The following is a 21,682-nucleotide window of genomic DNA, read 5'->3' on the forward strand; positions in this document are numbered from 1 at the left end:
GTGTTTAGAGGCACTGTTTGTAATCTATTCCCAAATGATCCAGAGGGAAAAGGATGTGCCCTCATGTGTGGTGTGTGCATCTGAGTACTTGCTTATAGAAAGACAAACAGATAAATATGAGAAAGCATTCATTTAGGGATTCCAAGTGAAGGGTATTTGGGCATTCCTTGTGCTATTTTGAAACTTTTCCATAATTTGGAATGTGTAAAAATTAGCTGGGATTCAACACACTCCTGCCCAGTCCCCCAGTACCAATATAGGACTTCCTGGTCCTCCAAACACCCCACCCACACAGTGCAGGTCACGTCCACCAAGTGACAACTCTTTACACAATCTGCTCAGGCAAGACAACTAGACAAAGATGTGTGTTAGTGATTCCTCCCTTATTTTAAATACTATATGGTATTTGCTCACCAACATGAGGAAAGAATAGATACAGGAAATGAAAACCTCTCGGAAAAAGCTATGCTACTTTCTTGGAATCCCCACCCCAATTCTAGAATACTGTTGGTGTCTATTAATGTTCAAACAGAGGTGTTCAACAAACGTGTTCAATATAAGCAATGTGAAACAGGTTGAATTCCCCAAAATTCATGGCTACCCTGGCCCTCAGAATAAGGCCTTGTTTAGAAATAGGGTCTTTGCAAATATAATTAAGGACAGAGTTAAGATGCTACTGGATAGGAGCAGGTCCTAAAAGAGACAAAAAAGGACCCAGACACAAAGCAGAAGGTTGTGCAAACAGTCAGAGACTGGAGTGGTACAACTACAGGCCAATGAAGGGAAGCCAAGGATGGCCAGCAAACTCATGGGGCCAGGACAGAGGCCTGGGACAGGGTCTCCCTTGGAGGCTCCAGAAGGAACCAACCCTCTAAGCTCCTTCACTTCCTTCTTCTGGCCTCCTGAACTATAAGGGAGACATTTCTGTTTTAAGCCACCCAGAATCAGGTACTTTGTCACAGTACTCACAAAAACTAATACATCAAAAATGTTTAACATGGCTTTTTTCTGCTACACTAAAATCTCGCTTAACATGTTAATGAGATAAAAATCTCTTAATATATTCCTCCTTCAGTTCAATGGATCAGGCTTAGCATCTGAAGTCACACTATATAATCCACTTCTCTTTGATAGTATACTGTTCTTTAACTGCACAGGGAATAAGGGAGATCTTGTTAGAGGACAACAAGAGTTGTATGCTGTATTTTTTTTCTTGAGAAACTGATTTGTTGAAGGGACCATATGTAGTTTATGTCACACATAAAGTACAATAAACATTTCTAGGAATGGAGGTTGAGATAGGGGATGAACATGGCATTTAGGAGGCATGCATTTCCAGCCATGAACCATATCATATGCGAAGCACTTTACTGGTATAAAGGTGGGTGATACAAACTTTTTAAATGCAATGAACTGGGCCACAGGCAACCATTACTAAGTGAGCACAAGATGTCTCCATGATGGATAGTAAAGAGAGAACATACACTGGGATTAGAATGGTGGGAACAGTTAGGCCAGGCAGTACTTTCAAGTTGTTTTTTCAATTCAGGCACTGAACATAAAAAAATATTGATCTTTGAGAAGGGCTTTAGACTGGAACAGCAGTTGGCATCCCCCCAGCGCACTCGCCCTTCATCTGGAGCAGTCCGTGTGCAGGCCTTCCGTCTATTTATAACAGTGGGGCACATGTCACTACAATAGTTGATTGTATTGTGCAGCTGTGTGTGTGTATCAAGAAGGGCAGGAATGGACAGTCTGCACTTTGATGTTTCCCTTTTTTGGAGATTTAAAATAACATTTAAAAAACTGCCAACCAACAAGGTCACAAAAATATTTTTGGATGGCATAGGGAATGATTGCCAAGCCGTGGTTCACATCAGATGCAGAGGGCTGGGGCACAGGCAGAGAGCCCAATTGCACAATATCTTGCCGATGCCAACTTCAAAAGTTCTTTGCTTCAGAGCTCTTACAAATAGCTCTTGCCCAGGAATAAAGCAGTGTTTTATAAATTTGCAAGGGCCCCCCTGACAGGGGATGCCCAAAGGAACAAGGATTTCACTGGCTACTCCAGTCACAACTATAGCCACTGCCATTGGACTTCTTGTGGCTCTTGCCTACCCATTCCACAGGGCTTTGTCCTTCCCTGCTTTATTTTCCCTAGGTACTTGCCATTGCCTTCCGACATGTTCTTCTGGCCTGTGTCGATTTTTCACTCCCCCATTCTATTATGTATGGCCCTCAAGAGCAGGACTTTTTGTCTGTTTTGTTCACTGACATACCTAAAAAGCCAAGAAGAGTGCCCACCACATGAGATTTACTATGCGCGTATTTGTGGAATTAATTAATTTAAGTAGCCAGAGACAATGTTATCAGGAAACACATGGAAATACTGATGATCAGTTCTAGATTCCAGAATTCTGTAGCAGCCTTCCTCCACCCCAACAAAGATTCCAGTTTTGTTTATATATTTACAAAATACAAATATGGAAACAGATTTTTTTAAAAAGCCTGATTTTCTCAAAATGTGGTAGAATGTGAAAACTTAAGATCTCTTTCAGCTTAATTATGAAATAATGTTCAATCAAATTGTGTCTCTACAACTCTTAAGATTGTTCTCTGTCCCCTGACAAATCTTCTTGCTGGAGATATTTGACACAGGAAGCATCCCTGCTAATGAAAAGTACAGTCCTAATTAAACTGAAGCTTTAAAACTCATCAAGTTTTGCAAAAGAACCCTGTACTTCACACAACTCTTGAGGTTTATTTTTTTTTTTCAGGGTTTTACATCAGTGTACCAGGCAACCCTAACAAATTATTTTCAGAACATAAAATTCAATGATATCCACACAACTTAAAACCTCGAAGGGCAGAAAGAAGCAGAAAACAGGTTGCAAAGGCAGGAGAGGGACATGAAGCAGAAAGGCAGGACAACAGTAAGCACGGGGCTGGGCTGTTGAAGCCCACTCCTAGAGCCGTTCTCTCACACCTGGACGGGACAGCCAAATCCAGCCAAATGCTATTCTCTGTAGCATGATTCACAAGAGAAGAAGCCTTTGGGATGATTCTGGGGGCAATTCACCAGCAGAATGGAAGTGTGTTTTCCTATACATGGGGACTCTTCATCAAGGACACCTGAGAAAGTGATGAAGCTCCATGTGTGACATGCCATATCTGGTTCACTGAACATCTCTGGCAGATGGTTTTGAAACCACTTCCTTGACCCCCTAGACAATGTCTAAAACAGAGCAGGGAGCTTTCAGCTGGTGGGGTGGGAAGATACAAATGCCTACCACCAAGTGCACAGGTGGAACTCACTTACCAACCCTTCCTCCTTAAGAGGTTGTCTTCAGAGAAATCTTCGACACCCAGATTCTTGAATTATTTCTCAAAATCAAGTTTTAAAACATTTACAGAACATCTGCTATATGCCTAGCAGTTTTCCTACCTATATGAAAGTGCTGTGGCTTCAAAGTGAAGTCTAAAGGGGTGTTATCCTCCCAGGAGTCAGAATTAGCCCTCACTGTAAAAAGCAGAATCCCGATCTCACAACTGGTCTCCTGAGAATGAACTCTGGGAAGCAGCATTGTTCTGTGGGGCAGAATGGCTGAGAGTCAGAGTCACCTCTGCATCAGGAGCACTCAGCACTGGACTTTGATAAATACACATTATTGCCGTAGTTGAACATGACAACTGCTGGCCAGAAATGTGCAGTTTTACCAGTGATGAGGTCCCACACCCAGCTTGCAGTCCCCAATTGTTGTAATCTCTGAAGGGGCCTTATGACAGCAACACCACTGGATTCCAGCCCTGGGATCTCTCAGGCACCAATCCCATGTGTTGCTGACACCTGGCTCGGCCCAGCAGAGGTCTGGCTGGGAACTGGGTTCTCCCAGGTCATCTGCACTGAGGAAACTCACCTCTGTCCCACTCTTCTGTTATGGTGATTGTGGGCTTGGTAGAGAAAAAATATTATCTTCAAAAAAAAGCCTATGTTTGTTTTCTTATTATAAAGACAGCAATTTTTTTTTAGCAAATATTTTTTGCTAGAACTATCTAAAAGAGCCACAAATATGGTATTATGAAAAAATAAGTATGATCAGTAATATCATCCAGAGAGATCAATCACTTTTGACTTCTTCAGAACACAGTTAACACGGAACATAGTCTATATAGTATTCTACCTTACAAAGAAAGGACTACCAATTTTTAGCTCAAATTAATGATTTCTAATTAGGTTTATCTCCTTGAATGGAGGGAGCTAAGAGAAATCTCTGATTTAGACAGCTTTGTGGTAAGGGGACACAATCCAAACCACAATGACTAGAGGACAACTGAGAAGCAGTCACTGACTTGGTACCATCCCTGACTTTAAGAGATTAGTAAAGATTTTTCATTTCTACTTTATATATTTTTATACTGCTGAATTTTTACAATGTACTTATAATACTCAAAAGGCTGGGGGGAAATCCAATGATGTAAACAGAAGGCAAGTGGGTAGAGACAAAACTTCTAGAATGACAGAATAAAAAATCGGGCAAAACACCTCCTCAAAAAGTAATTATAAAACTGGACAGGTTTGTAAAATAATAATAATAATTTCAGGGCAGGAAATCTACCAAAGGCACAAAATGAATTGAGAAGTGTTTATTCAGGAAAAAGTACTGAACCATGACTTGGAACAGTGCAGTCTGTGGGTTCAGCGGGTAGTAGATCTACCAGGCAGATGGAGCTGGATAACTGATAGTCTGCTGCTGGAGAGGCTGACTTGATTTAGGACACAGTACATGCTCAAGGGCACTGTCGTCAACAATAGTGATCATGGAAAATTATAGAAGGTCAACATCTCAACCAGCCCGAATCTGCAATGCTGACAAGAGACAGGTCAGCACACTAGCCAAAAACCTGACAGGTAGCTTCAGAGAACAAGGGACCTACAGTGGCCAACAGTATAGCCCCACGTGTCCCTAGTGTTCTAGGAGGCTGCACACTTGCAGGGGAGACTACAGCAGGCCCTTGCTACTTTCTCATCTTGGTTTAGAGAAACCTACTATATGCACAGAGGCAGGAGAAGGCCTGGCAGAAAATAAAAGTCAAGGCTAATGTCTAGATGCCTGAGCTCTGAATGTGTCCCTTGACTGCACACAGAGCCTCTATGAACCATGAGAAGCCTTAGTGCCTCAAGGTATTTTGAGAATTAATTAATACCTGGAGGTATTAACTCTCAACAGAATTAATCCAGGCAAGAAACATATAAAAACAATCAATAAAATTGAATTTTGTCGGGGCTGGGGATGTGGCTCAAGCGGTAGCGCGCTTGCCTGGTGTGCGTGCGGCCCAGGTTCGATCCTCAGCACCACATACAAACAAAGATGTTGTGTCCACCAAAAACTAAAAAATAAATAAATAAATATTAAAAAAAATTGAATTTTGTCAATTTTTAATCCAAAGTTGCTACAACATATTAACTAAAATTTCTACAGTAAAAAATGAAATATGGGAGTGGGAGGGGCTGGGGTTGTGGCTCAGCAGTAGAGCACTCGCCTAGCACATGTGAGGCACTGGGTTTGATCCTCGGCACCACATAAAAATAAAATAAAGGTTATTGTGTCCACCTACAACTAAAAAACAAATATTAAAAAAAAATGTGGCCAGGCATGATGGTACACACTTGTAATCCCAGCAACTGGAGAGGCTGAGGCAAGAGGACTGGGAGTTCAAAGCCAGCCTCAGCAACTTAGCAAGTCCCTAAGCAACTAAGTGAGACCCTGTCTCTAATAAAATATAAAAAGGGCTGGGGATATGGCTCGGTGATTCAGCACCCCTAGGTTCAATCCCTGGTACAAGAAAAAATAAAAAGCAATCTAACCAGACATGGTGGTACATGCCTGTAATCTCAGCAATTTGGAAGGCTGAGACAGAAGGATTTCAAGTTTAAGGGCAGCCTCAGCAACTTATAGAGAACCTATTACAAATTAAAAAAAAAAATGAAAAAAGGGCTGGGATTGTGGCTCAGTGGTTAAGCACTTCTGTGTTCAATCAGAAGGAAGGAAGGAAGGAAGGAAGGACGGATGGACAAAGAAGGCTGGGATCGTAGTTCAGTGGTAGAGAACTTGGCTAGCATGTGTGAGGCAGTGGATTCAATTCTCGACACCACATAAAAATAAATAAACAAAATAAAGGCATTGTGTTTATCTAAAAACTTAAAAATTTTTTAAAAAGACAAACAATGTATTCTGAGGAAAATGAGCCATCACTAGAAACCGAGGGGTCCATGTATTGCATATCACAAAAATTTCCAAGTAGCTATGACAAATATTTTCAAATAACTGAAGGAATTTGTGTTTAAAGAACTAAAGAAAGATATCATGGCAATGACTTATCAAATAGAGAATACTAATAAAGAGAAATTATGAAAGAAACCAAATAGGGCTGGGATTGTAGCTCAGCGGTAAAGTGCTTGCCTAGCACTTGTGAGGAGGTTCGATCCTCAGCACCACATAAAAATAAACAAAACAAAGGTATTGTATCCATCTACAACTAAAAAATAAATAAATAATAAGAAAAATAATAAATAAAAGAAACCAAATAGAAATTCTAGAGTTCAAAAGTATAGTAACTGTAATGGAAATTTTACTAGATAGGTTTACCAGGAAATTTGAGTTAGCAAATTTATATACAATTAATTTATATACAATTTTATAGTTTATATACAATTAATTATCCAATAGCTTATGTACAATTAATTATCCAATGAAGAAAAATGAACTGAATCTCAGATATTTATCAAGCACCCCGGTGCACATGTAAAAGAAGTCTCAAAAGGAGGAAGAAGAAAAGTGAGTAGAAAAAAACTTTGAAAAATTAATGGTCAAAATATTTAATTTCAAAAAATTAATATTCACATTCAATAAGCTAAAATTAAGTTTTTTAAGCTTAATTTTAAGCTAAAAAATCCGTATGTAAGATAAACACAAAGAGATTCACCAAGATACATCATAGCTTAACTGCTGAAAAACAAAAACAAAAAAATGTAGAAGAGAAATCAAGAGAAAATGTAACGGAGAACAATAAGACTACCAGCTGATTTCACATTAGAAAAAATGGAGACCAAAAAGCAAGAAATGACATATTAAAAGAGCTAAAAATAAAACTTCCAACCAAAAATTCTATATTCAACAAAAGTATGCTTTAAAAAATGAAATGGAAAGAAAGATATCCTAGATGAAAAAAAAAGAGATAATTTTTTGCCTTATTAGAAATACTAAAGAAAGTCCTTCAGGCTGAAAGGAAGGGACACCAGGTGGTATAACTATTACTAGTAACAGTAATTTCATAGGTTAAAAAAAAAGTTATAAATATTTTCTTCTCTTTTTTATACTGAACTCATTTAAAAGACATGTACATAAAATAATGGCCTAATAATAATATTAATAATATAAAGACCATAATAATTGATAAGATGGAAATATATATTATTTCATACCACAAAGGAAGGAAGAAGATATAGAAATTTAATTTGGCAAAGTTACTACATTTTATTTGAAATGACTTGTTATTAATCTAAAGTAGACTGTGATGAGACACATATTGCAATCTCTAGAGTAACCACTAAAAAACATAACTCAAGAGAAACAGTTTTTAAAAAAAATCAAATGGGTGAGTATTAAAGTTCCTGCCTAGCATGATCCCCAGTACTAAAAAACAAAAACAACTTATCCAATGAATGAAAATTAAACACTAGAAAATGTCTATTCATAAAAGAAAAAAGAGAAGAGACAAAAACAAAGCACAATGATGGATATAATCCGATCATATCATAATTACATTAAATGTAAATGGATTAAATACTCTAATAAAAGTCAAGGACTATCACACTAGACAAAAATCGAAAATAAGATCCAACTAACTGCTGTCTAGAAGAGACATAAGTAGGTTGAAAGCAAAAGAATGAAGAATGATATACAATGCAAACAAAACCATAAGAAAGCTGAAGTGGCTATACTAATATCAGACAAAAATAAACTTCAGGACAAAAAATATTCTTAGGAAAAAAAAAGGAAATTTTTACAGTGATAAAAGGATTAATTCATCAGGAAGACATAAATAGTATAAAGACATGAACTTTACAACAGAGCTCCAAAATACAAAGAAACAAAAATTGATGGAACTGAAGAGATAAATAGACGATTCAAAATAACATTCGGAGATTTTAATATCTCACTCTATAATTAATATACCAACTAAACAAAATCAGCAAAGAATATACAAGATTTCAACAGCACTGTTAACTAACTTGATATAACAATCATCTATAGACAATTTCAAACAACAACAATAAAATATATATTCAAGTACCCATGCAACATACTCCAGAATAAATGATAGGCTAGGCCATAAAACAAGAATCAATAAATTTAAAGGGATTGAAATCAATAAGGCACATTCTCTATCAAAATTAAAACTGGAAATCAAGAAGAGAAAGAAATTTGTAGAATCCCCAAATATCTGGAAATTAGAAAATGTATCTAACTCAAAGATCAAAGAAGAAATCACAAAGGAAGTTAGAAAATATTTCAAAACAGATGAAAATAAAAAACACAGGAGGGACTGTGAGTGTAACTCAGTGGTAGAGCACATGTTTAGCATGCTCCATCCCCCCCAGGGATCAATTCCCAACATCACAAACAAATATAAAAACATAGCAGATCAAAGTTTATGGATATAGCTATGGGAAGTGTTTAGAGAGAAATTTAAGTGTCTAACTTTAAGTGTCTGAACTAGGATAAAAAGAGCAGTCTCAAGTCAATGATCTAAAAAACCTATTTTCTACCTTAAGAAAATTTAAAGGGGCTGGGGTTGTGGCTCAGTGGTAGAGTGCTTGCCTAGCATGTTCAAGGCCCTGGGTTTGATCCTCAGCACCACATAAAAATAAATAAATAAAACAAAGGTATTGTCCCCAACTACAACTAAAAAAATAAATACTTTAAAAAGAGAAAATTTAAATAGGAGAGTAAAATAAGCCAAACCCAAAACAAGCAGAAGGAAAAGCAATAATAAAATCTAGAATAGAAATCAATGAATAGAGAAAATCAGAAAATCAAAAACTTGGTTCTTTGATCAGGAATAAGGCAAGGATGTCCACTCTTACCATTTTATTATACAGGAAGTTCTAGCCAGTGCAATAAAACAGAAAAAGGCATAAAAATAAACGAATTGGAAAGGAAGAACTGCTCATTTGCACAGATGATACGACTGACATATAGAAAATCCTGAGGAGTCTGCAAAAACTATTAGAATTAATAAGTATGTTTAGCATATTCATAATATGCAAGACCAATACAAGAAAAACCCATTGTATTTTTTCAACATTTTTAATACAGCAATGAACAATCCAAAAGTGAAATTAAGTAATAATTCCATCTGTAATAATCATCAAAATGAATAATCACTTAGGAGCAGATTTAATAAAAGAAATGGAAAGATATACACTAAAAATTATAAAACACTGTTGAGATATTGAATACCATCTAAATAAATGGAAGGAGATACTTTGTTCTTGGTGTGAAGGACCCAATATTGTTAAGATGGCATTACTCCTTAAATTGATCTGCAGATTCAACATAATCCAGCAAGCTTTTTAAAGAAATAATAAGAAAAGCCATGAGGAGGTAACTGTTGGAAGCTTGGGCAGTTACCAGCATCTATACTTTCATATATGTTTGAAATTTCCCATAATAAAGTGGGTTTTTATTGTTTGTTTGTTTTAGAAAGTATAGGGGGAAATAAAAAGCCAATTTAAGGGCTGCCTTGATATTTATTCCTCACTCTTTATCCTCAGACTACATAATTTACCCCCAGCTGATCCTTACTCCAAACCCACTTCATGAATTCATTAGCACATACAGCTAGTGAGTGGGTGGGAAGGGGAAATTAAGAGAGCAGAGCCAGGTGTGGTGGCACACCTATAATCCCAGCAGCTTGGGAGGCTGAAGCAGGAGGATCTTGAGTTCAAAGCCAGCCTCAGCAAAAGCAAGGTGCTAAGCAATTCAGTGAGACCCTGTCTCTAAATAAAATACAAATAGGGCTGGGGATGTGGCTCAGTGGTTGAGTGTACCTAAGTTCAATCTCCAGTACTCCCCAAAAAAGAGAGCAGAGACCCAGAAATAAGTGAAGAAGAATAAATGGTCTCAGGTACCAGACACAGCTGTTCCTCTAATATAGCATCATACAGCAACTCCATATTACACATGTCAATCTCAGACCACGTGCCAGATTGGAAACTGCCAAAGAATTAAGAAAATGCCCTTATTGTTATGTCATCTGTACAGTAATTTTTTGAGATCTGGGCTGAGTACAGTTTAGTGGTGTTCTAAGATCAAAGCACCCACGTCTTTAAATTTGCCATTTTTACTCCCTAGCACTCCCTGCCCATCCTGTCCCAAACACCTGCATGCACGTTCCTTTCACTTTCAATTCCCAAGTGCACAATTCCCAATTTAGGTTGAGAGGGAAAGGAAGCCCTGTTTTTGTTTCCTGCTAAATATTTGGTACTTTCCAATTTTACTTTTTCTTCTCTAGTGGAATTAGACTTTACGTTGCAACACCTTGATGTAGCTAGGCCAGGTGTTAAATCTGAAATAATGTCACATGGCAGCATCCAACCTACTCCTCAGGTCCATGACTTCATTAATAAGTGGAGTGTTTCCCACTTCTTGCTGCCTCTTAAGACAAGGGGTACTTTCTGGTACCAGAAAAGGGGATCCTATTCTAGGAATGGGTATAAAATGCAAATTAGTACAAATTATTTTGTCTATGATGGGCAATTAGGAAATTCCATCTATATCTCATTATGAAATATTCCCCGCAAAAGCCCCTTACAAAACCATATAGTCCTGAAATTTTAAGAAGTGTTAAATAGTCCTAAGATATATTTCCTGGGGCTGGGGTTGTGGCTTAGCAGTAGAGTTCTCACCTAGCATGCATGAGGCACTGGGTTCGATTCTCAGCACCACTTAGAAATAAAATAAAGCTATTGTGTCCACCTAAAACTAAAAACTAAGTATTTTTTTTTTAAAAAAGGTATATTACCCGGTAAATCTTTGTTAAAAATATACTTGGAAAGAGGGCTAGGGCTGTAGCTCTGTGGCAGAGAGCTTGTCTAGCATGCATGAGGCACTGGGTTTGATCCTCAGCACCACATAAAAATAAACAAATAAAATAAAGGCATTCTGTCCATCTACAATTACAAAATATTTTTTTAAAAATACACTTGGAGGGGCTCAGGTGGTGGCTTACCTAGCATGTGCAAGGTGCTGGGTTTGATCCTCAGCACCACATAAAAATAAATAAATAATAGAAAAATAAATAAATAAAGGTATATAAAAAAAGAATTCCATTTACACTTGGAAGCTGAGGTTGTGGCTCAGAGCGCTTGCCTAGCACATGCGAGGCCCTGGGTTCGATCCTTAGCACCACATAAAAATAAATAAATAAAATAAAGGTATTGTGTCCAATTATAACTTAAAAATAAATATTAACAAAAAACAACACACACACACTTGGTCTTCTCCTTCTAATGTACTCTTTAAGCTTCCTTCCACTCCTTGGCTCTCTTTACTTTTTTCTCCTGCTACAGAGCAACAATGTTACTTTTTAATGTCACGGGCCAGATGACCTGATTAGAGTTCCATGAGATCTATGAAAAATGAATATAATTATTTATAATAATGAGTAATTCATACCAAAAGCTTAGCTTTAGGAGATTCCTACTGATAGGAGCTATTGGGATTTAAAAGATGCCCAGTGAAATATAACCTTGCCCAGCCCCACCTTCTCATTTACACAGAATTTTTTTAAAAAAGGGTTTACTGTTTCATAAATGTCAGATGTTCTTTAGATGAAGGGAACACTACCCCTTACATCAAAGCAAATGCAGTTTCATATTCAATTTCCTTACCTTTTATACAATTAAACCACAAGTCATCATCTGAGACAGATTTAGAGAAAATTTCTGCTAATGCCCAGCTCTTATGAGAGAGTTTTAAGAACTGAAATGATAGTTTTAAAAACCATTAGAGTAATGAGACAGGGCAGGAGAGGTGACAAAAAATTCACACCAATTTATATATATGAACTCCTGCCCAAAGTGTAAGATTTTTTAAAAATGGATTTGTGGAACAGATTGAAATAATATTTATAACCAACTTAACTTCATAATCACAGTAAAATACTAATTCTTGGACTCCTTCCTCTTATACTATGGCTATTTTGTGTTGGCCAAGTGAGTTGCTTCCTTTTACTGGGCTTCTAACAATGAACATGATCCGACAGCATTACACACCCACAGCTCCACAGAAGACCAGGATGGTTCTGGGTCAAACCCAAAACTCCCTGTTCAATTAGGATACTTATCAAATTAAGATAGTTCTAGCTCAATGGAATCACTCTACGCAGGCAGCTGAGTTAACTTCAAAAATGAAGGCCTGCTCTGGGGTAACCCTGCACAATCCAGATGGCTGTATTTTAGAGTTTGTCCTGAACAGATAAGTCCTAAAACCAGCACAGCCTCCAGGTGACCCTTGCAGCAGGTTAGTTCAGGGCTTTCACACCCAAGGGGACCCAGAACCCTCACCAAAAGGCAGTGGTGCGCCCCCCTCCAGCACACTTTATACTGTGAGCCAGGTATGCAAATATTTGCTTCATGAATTTGTATGTCTTTACCAAGTCACCAGAAGCAAATCTCTGAACCTCTTTTTGGTGACTGAACTAAATCCACAGTTTAACTAACTCCATAGTTTAACTTTTGGTGAAAAGTAATTCCTTTGTTAGTTTAACAGGCTAGGGGGGGAAAAAACTAGCAGAAACCTTTTCTTTCAACTTTTGCTTCTGGGTTTGAAGGTCTTTGAGAAGAATTTTTCTATGGGGAAAACAGAGTCTTTTAATGTTATGATTTATTTATTTTATTTTTTAATTTTTTGGGTCTGTTTTCTTTGTCACAATATCTTTATTTTGGGTTTTTTTTTTTTTAAAGAGAGGAGGTAGAGAGAGAGAGAATTTTTTTTTAGTATTTATTTTTCAGTTTTTGGTGGACACAACATCTTTATTTTTATGTAGTGCTGGAGATCAAACCCAGCGCCCCGCGCATGCCAGGCGAGCGCATTACCCCTTGAGCCACATCCCCAGCCCAAATGTTATGATGTAAAATGTAAGCAGATTAGGAAATTACAAATACATAGAATATTATGTTCTCATACCAAGACAGGTTCACACCTGATCTGCCCCCAGTATAATCCTGAATTTATTTTTACACCGTTTTGTTGTTGTTGTTTTTAATATATTTAGTTGTGGATGAACATAATACCTATCATCTATCTATCTATCTATCTATCTATCTATCTATCTATTTATATGTGGTGTTGAGGATCAAACCCAGTGCCTCACACCTGCCGGTCAAGCACTCTACCACTGAGCTACAACCCAAAGCCCATACTTTGCACCAGTTTTCAATCACACATTTCCATCAATTAGATTAGCTCCTATAATGTTTTTTTCAAAGAACACAGCTGCTTTTCTACTAATAAAAGTAGTACACACATGCTGTTTCAGTTTTTTTTCTATATGAAGGGAACACTACCCCTTACATCAAAGCAAATGCAGTTTCATATTCAATTTCCTTACCTTTTACATAATTAAAACACAAGTCATCATCTGAGACAGATTTAGAGAAAATTGCTGCTAATGCTCAGCTCTTATGAGAGAATTTTTAAGAACTGAAATGATAGTTTTAAAAACCATTAGAGTAATGAGACAGGGCAGGGGAGTTGAGAAAAAAATTAGGAAAAAAAAAAAACCTGAAACAACAAAAAGTAGAAAATACAGAGTAAATGTTCCTCCAATCCTACTTTCAAGGACAAGCACTGTATACAGATCTATGTACTCCTGCCAACACATGCATTATCATCTCTGTATGCACACTCTTCAAATGTGTCTTTTCATGGAAATGAGGTTGTTTTACACGAGGTAGTTTTTACAGTTAACGATTCATGGTGGCAGCTTTGCCCATGTCAGCACAAAAGGACCTACTCCACTCTTACAAATGTTTACAATTATACTTTCTGGATAGACCATCATTTACTCAGTTATTCAAATGATTTCCAATTTGCTGCCATTATAAGTAAAATAGTAACAAAGACCTTTATGAGTACATTTTTGCACGCTATGAAGCCTTACCATTGGTAAATTCCTAAAAGCAAAATGGCTTGGTCAAATGCTAAATTCTGAAAGAGATGGCCTCAGGACCTCCAAGAAACCTTTCTCAATTTGTATTCCTACCAACTGTGTTTCAGAGTTCCAGGATCCCGGCGCCTGCCTATAATCCATCTTTTTCATCTTTGCAAATCAAAGATGTTTAAGGTTTTCTTCATTCTTATTTCAACCTGTGTTATCAGAATCATTATTATTGTATAACTGTCCTTTTAGCTCTCTATTTAGTAACTGTATGGCCTGGGGGGGTTATTTAATCTTCTGTGTCTTGCTTCCCTCCTTTGTGAAATGGGACAAGGGTATCCAGTACCACCTGAGGGAACTGTAAGATGAGATAAGGCATCTGGGACACCTAGTACAAGGCTGACACACAGTAGGTATGCAACAAAGGTTTGTGAACAGGAATGTGCATAATACCCCATCAGGGTGACTTTCTTGTTACCTATCACCTGCTGATGGGACTTTGGATGCTATTCAATTAGTGTTATCAAGCACATCTCTATCCACAGGGTCATATCCCAAGGCTTTTCTCCCAGTGTCTGAAGCATGTTATAGTTCTTCCTCCTCTGTTTTTTTTTTTTTTTTTTAATGATCCAGCAACCTGCCATCCACCAAATTTTACAGTTCTTTTTCTGGTTTTAAAAAATACAGCTCTTCCCTTTTGCAGACATCACTGAAGCAGCAGTGGCCAAAATGAAGTTCAATACCTTCGTGACTTTCGATAGAACCATAAAAGTCATTTCAACACACTTTCTCAAATTCACAGGAAGGTATGTCCTCCCCTCTTTCAAAAGAGCAAAAGCACAAGGCTTGATTCATGCCCATCCAAGGGGATGATGCAGTTCAGGTGGCATGAGGACATTGCAAAGGTCAGCAGCTGGCAAAGCCATCCTGGTTTACAGGAAGAGCTGCATCATGCACACGGAACGGGTGCTGCAGGAAGAGGCTAATGGCTCAACCATCCATGTAGGGGTGGCCCCTGCAAATGGGCATCACTGGAGGAGGATCCCAAAAAGTTCCTTGAACAGAAAGCCAAAGCTTTCAAGCAGGAAAGAAAAAGGGCGCGTATATGGCAGAACAACTGAGAAGACGCACTAATGTGAAAATATGGCCAAGTGTGAAGGCTACAGTGGTCCTTTAAAGCATTTGCATTTGTTCTTTTTTATGCTTCTAGCAAGAATATTCATTTTCAATATCATCACTATTTGTAAACTTTGGGAAATAATAAGCTATATCATTGTAATTTTGCATATAAATTTTTCACCAAATTATGACCTGAAAAAAAATGTTGTTGATAGAAACTAAAAAAACTAGGTAACATATGTTTATAAGAGATAAGGACACACTCTTCTTCACCAGTAAAGAACAGGAAATAAATAATTTAAAAGAATATTATAAATCTCATATACTGTTTAAGCTCAACCAAGTTTTTAGAAAAAGTTATTTTTAGAAAGTTATTTTTAGAAAGCTGGAGAATCACCTGCCCTCATATAAATTAACAACAAGATAGCCATAGAATAACCTTTTTTGAATCAACAGAGAGCTGGGGTTCCAAGGCAACCAAACAACCTGAAGTTCTAGATCACTGTCATCTCAGGAGAAGAGGAACCGCTGACCATCCCAGTTGGGGCAAAGCCCAGGGGCAAGACATGGCCACCACACAGATGGGACCTACTGGGAAAGGTGGACAACATGCATGCACAGACTGAAAATTATAGCATAGTGACGGAAAATACAAGGAAGAATCAAATGGAAATGACAGAAATAATAAACATGGTATCCAACAGATTTAACAATAGACTTGCCACAGCCAAAGTAATAATCAGTGAAGTTGTAAATAGATGGATCAATAGAATCCCAGGAGAAAGAAAGAATGAAATAGTGGGAACCATTTGAAGAGATAAAAACCACAAATATTTCAGACATGACTAAAGACATAAAACCACAGATCCAAGAAGTGTAGAAGACTCCAGACAAGAGAGATACCAAAATCACACCAAGTTCAAATTGCTGAAAACTAAAATAAAGAAAAATCTTAAAGAGCTGCCAGGGTGGAGGTATGATGGGAGGACACAAAGCAGTCAGGGTAACAAAGGGTAGGATCCTGGCAGATTTATCACTATAACACAAGCCAGAGGCAGCAGTATGACAGCTTTAAAGTATGGAATGGAAATGTTTCCACACAGAATTCTACATGTACCTGAAAAAATACCTTTGGCAAGTAAGACTTTTTCAGACTGGCAACATCTGAGATCATTCACTCCCAGAGAAGTGCAACCTAAGAGATGTTAAAGGATGCTCATTAGTCAGAAGGTGATGAGACAGAGCAAACTCTTCTTAACGGAACTAAGAGTTCCTGAAATAGTTTGAAAAGAAGGTATGTACAAAATTGTTTTCTAAAATCTTTAATGGTTCTAAAATTACACTGGTCTAATATTCACATGTAACTACTTAAATTATATAAAATTCAGCTATTCAAGCCAGGCATGGTGGTGCACACCTGTTATCCCAGCAACTCAAGGGGCTGAGGCAGGAGGATCACAAATTCAAGGCCAGCCCAGACAACTTAGCAAGAACCTGCTTAAAAAAAAAAAATTATAAGGGCTGGGGATGTAGTTCAGTGGTAGCACACTCCTGCATTCAACGTCTAGTATCACAAAATATAAAACTCAACTATCCAGTCATAACTAGCCACTTCTCTTTGCTTATGTTTTTATTAGTGCATTATAGTAATACATAATATTGAGGTTCATTTTGACATAACCATGTCAGGATGGGATATAATTTGCTCCACTTCAGACCCCAGTATATCCCCCTTCAAGTACTCCGTGGCCATAGGTGGCTGGTGGCTACCATATTTTACAGTGCAGATCTATTTCCATCCTTTCAGGAGTTTAAGTGGACCACACTGCTCTCAGAGGTAAATTAATGTGAAAATAATGTATTATGAGGTTTGTAACATATATAAAATGCAGCATTAGGACAGTAGCCCAAAGAATTCCTATAAGATTCTTACACAATGGAATAACTGATACAGTATTGGAAGCAGACTGTGAAAGCCAAACATACACTGCAAATTTGGTCAATCACTAGATAGAATAGGTTAGAAAATGGTATAATAAGAGGAAGAGATAAAGGTAGAAAATTTAAAAATCCAAAAGGAAGGAGAAGGAACAAAGAACAGAAAGTTCAGAAAAAAACACCTGTTCCCCCACAGAATATACACCTGAAAAGGCTGAAAACTTTTTTAAAAATATTGTTTTAGTTGTCAATGGGCCTTTATTTTGCTTATTTACATGCGGTGCTGAGAATGGAACCCATGTCTTACACATGCTAGGCAAGCACTCTATCATTGAGCCACAACCCAGTCCAAGATTCAATCATGTGTATGTCAATCTAGTGTATGTCAATCATGCTTCACACAACCTGACATCATTTTTTAAATAACTTTATTTATCTTTATGTGGTGCTGAGAATCGAACCCAGGCCACACACATGCTAGGTGAGTGCTCTACCACTGAGCCACAACCCCAGCCCTGACATCATTTTTAATGACAGAAAAAAAATAAGGAGTATTCACCCTGCTAGTTAAATTCAGGCCCAAAGCAGGCATATAGGACTTGAAGCCTCTTCTTGCAATCTATAAGAGCATTGTAGACCTGAGCAATGCTGGCCACTGGCTACCTTACTGATAGCAAGTCCCACAAGGCTAGTGCTCATATGGCTCATGCACAGTGAGATAAAGATGCAGTTTAAGCCTTGATGTGTCTATCCCAGAGTCCACCCTTCCATCACTATGCTAAATCCAAATACAATGCTGAATTTAAGTTTATGAATTGAATCACAGGTATACATTAAGATCCAGTTCTTAATAAAATAGGGCAGAGGTCTCGTACAATTCTTTGCCCCATTTTTGGCACTGGAAATGCTGGTACAATGAGTACTTTGCCAAATGCAACACTTTGGGTGCATTGGTTCTCCTAATGGGTGCCCTGCTATCAGCTTAACAAACAAGATATAAAATTATGAACAGTCAACACAGGCACATGTGGGTAATTCCTGCCAGATGCACAACTCCAGAATCCCAGACACAAAGGAAGGTGCCCCTCCCTACCAAGGAGTGGCACTGATCCCCTGCCTTGTGCACCACCCTGGCCTGCCCAAGGACACACGAAGACCCGGCAGCAAACTGCAAAGAAGAAAATTTAAAAAGTAACAGAGGGAAAAAACCCATTCAGTATTTCTTTATATGAAAATTCAAAAGGTTATTTTGAAACTAACAAGGACTCAAGTAGCATTGTTACACTATTAAGGGCCATTTTATGCAGAATGGTGAGGAAGTAGCCCACATTGACACATGAGAGGTATGCAATACTGTCACTTGTTTTATTATTCATATATTTCAAAGAAAGCAAATATTATAATATTTTGCTATTGTTAATACTTCATTTTAATCCCTAAATTTTTTGAACTCTAGAAGAACATTGGTTTATGGCAAAAGTGATGAGGGAAAACTGGATGTATTTACCTGGCCACGTGCAACCTGTGGACATGTGAGTACAGAGCAGGTGCTACGCACTATATAACAAGGACACAAAAGGCCATAAAATGTGTCCTTATGAGCTCACACTCCAGCTCAGGGAAGAGACAATGCCAGAGACCCATCAAAGCAACAGGAAGCAGAGAGAGTCAGGGACGGTGAAATCACTGGGGCAGAGGAGAGCAACAGAGAATGGGGCACTAGACACTGCATCCCAGAAGGGCCCAGTCTCCTAGGGAGAAATGCAAGGAGGGATCTGAGAAGAAGTGATGAATTCCAAGTCTAGAACCATTGGCTGGGGTCCTTTCATTGCAAAATGCATTGATGCCATCTCCTAAGGGACAGTTAATGAGGAGAAAAGGAAGGCACAAAAGCACCAGCAGATGACAAATTGAATGCAAAACAGAATCAAAGCCAGTGCCTCAGGTTTGTGTTTAGCTGCTAATCTGTAGCATCTCTCCCAGAGAAACTAAGTAGAGCTCAAAAGAAAAATCCAAGTCAGATCCAGGATTCAAGGTGGTAAGTCTATATATCCTTACCTTTAAAAACTAACAAAACAAAAGATAGGTTTTGTATCTCTTGTGTTCAAAAACAAACGCTCATTTTTAATCTCCCGTTCTGTTTATATCTTCTAATTCTTTTTACACAGAGAGATGGATGACTCCCCTTGCAGATGAAGAGTTTTCAAGCCCTGGGGTCTAAGTGCCTCTGGTGATGATGGACAGGAGGCGAGGCACCGGGGAGCTTGTGCATACCTGAAGTGGTTACCAGAAAATGAGTCAAGCACCCAACTGGCAGCTGCCGTCTCCAAGAGGCCTGCCATCCACTTGACTGACAGAAGCTGCATTAACAAATTAGATGTTCACTAGTAAAATTTCAAAGAGACACAATTCCATTGACAATGAGCCTGCACAGCCTCCTGTTGCACGTGTTTTCCATGGCTGGGGGCAAACAAGCCATTCCAAAGACTGGATGAAGGAGCATGAAATGAGGCCAAAATCTGAGCCTAACTCAGGGAAGTTACTGTTTTGTTTTTAAAAAGAAAAGAGAAAAAGAAAGTCACATGGGGAATGGCTCAAGATCAAGAGGCTGAGTGGAATAGCATGGTCTCATTCCATCCTGGAATAGTTCCTTGGCCACAGGGTACAGAGAGAACCGGTGCACAGGCCCATTTCTGTGTAGCGTTTTTAGCTGTAGAGAAATCAAACACCCTCCCCCAAAATTCAATGGCGAGCCATCTGGAGGGAAAAAAAACACACGCACACACGTCTAATATCTCTATAACTCTAAAGAGAAAAGGTATTTTGGGGCCTTTACACTTCAGCTCAGTTGTTGTTGTTTTTAATGAAATATAAAGAATGAAATAGGAAGGCATTTTAAATTTTTAAGATTTTTCTATCAGGAAAATCTAGACTACCTGATTTTTAAAAAATCAGACCCCATAAGCATTCCATTAAGTGGCCAATCACAAAGAAAAATACCATTTTTGGCCTACGACTTCTTATAAAGAAAAATACACTCACCACATAACACACCCACCCACACCACTCGTCTGTATTTAACCAAAAGAAATTAAAACACATGTCAACCAAAGATTTGTGGATATTCACAACAGCTTTATTCCTAAGAGCTAAGAACTGGGAACAACCAATGTCCATCAATGATAAATGAACTTTCTAAATTGTGGTATATCTAAACAAAGGAATAGTATTTAGCAATAAAAGGAATAAACTATTGGTACAAGCAACAATGAGGATGAGCTTTAAAAGAATCATTCCCAGTGAAAGGAACTAGTCACAAAAGATGATTTACTGTGATTCCAGTTCCATGACATTTTGCAAAAGGCAAAACTACAGCAACAGAAAACACACCTTTGTCACTAAGAGCTGAGGGGAGGGGAGGGACTGATGGCAGCAGTCACAAGGGACCTCTTGCTGCATATCTCCCATGTGCTAGTGGTTACACAATTGCGTACTTTTGTTAAAACTCATAGAACTGTGCACTTATGTGTGAATTATATATCTACGATTGATGGAAACTGGTAAAGTTCTTAAACATCAACAATATAAAATAAAATAGAAAAAGTATCATATTCACCAATGAAAAATAGTAAAACCTAAGTTTAAGAAAATGTGAAAGCTCAGAATAAAAACTACAAATCTTTACTGAATAATGTTGAGAGATTTGCACAAATGGAGAGGTATGCCAGCTTGCTGAACGTGAGGATTCCAGATTGTCAAGATGTCACATTAACCTACATGACCTGACAGACCTGAATCAAAATGCCAATGGGAGCTGGTAAAGAAATAAGAAGCCTGACTTTAATCCAGAGGAATAAATATATACAAACAGAAAAAAAGGCCCTCAGAAAGACTCACATAAATCAGAATTCTATATATTCATAAGCAGCATATGTCAAAGTCTATCAATAAATGGTACATAATATTGGCATAGTCTCTTGAACCACCCATACCCTACACTAATGTAATGTTAGATGGGTTTAAAATTAAAAATACTAAAATACAGAAAAAAAACCCAAAAGTATAAGAAAAACAAGTTAATATTTTACATAATACTGGAATCGGGAAGGCTTTTCTAATCAGGTTACCAAAGGATAAAAACTATAAAAGAAAACAATGACAGATAAACCTAATATAAAATTCTTACATATCCATATATCAAAAAATTTCATGGCTGAAAGGCAAATTGCAAAATGGAGAAATATGACAACATATATGATGACGTATAGAAAAACAATTTGGAAATGATCTAAACTTCCACAAGGCATCTTTCCTGAATAAACTGTAGTATTTCCCTATAAAAAATAGGAGACTCTATTATGTTGACATAGGAATATACATAAGATTAACAGTAAAAGAA

At 37.8% G+C, this 21,682-nt stretch overlaps 1 protein-coding gene and 1 pseudogene across 2 annotated transcripts in view; one reads left to right on the forward strand and one right to left on the reverse strand.

The window, feature by feature from the left end:
• Adcy9 (adenylate cyclase 9) overlaps positions 1–21,682 on the reverse strand; it is a 115,409-nt gene that overhangs the window by 67,222 nt on the left and 26,505 nt on the right. The window lies entirely within an intron of this gene.
• Positions 14,956–15,403, forward strand: LOC120887399 (large ribosomal subunit protein uL24 pseudogene; annotated as a pseudogene).

The sequence above is a fragment of the Ictidomys tridecemlineatus genome, chromosome 10 (genome assembly GCF_052094955.1).
Source record: "Ictidomys tridecemlineatus isolate mIctTri1 chromosome 10, mIctTri1.hap1, whole genome shotgun sequence".
Taxonomy (NCBI): Eukaryota; Metazoa; Chordata; class Mammalia; order Rodentia; family Sciuridae; genus Ictidomys; species Ictidomys tridecemlineatus.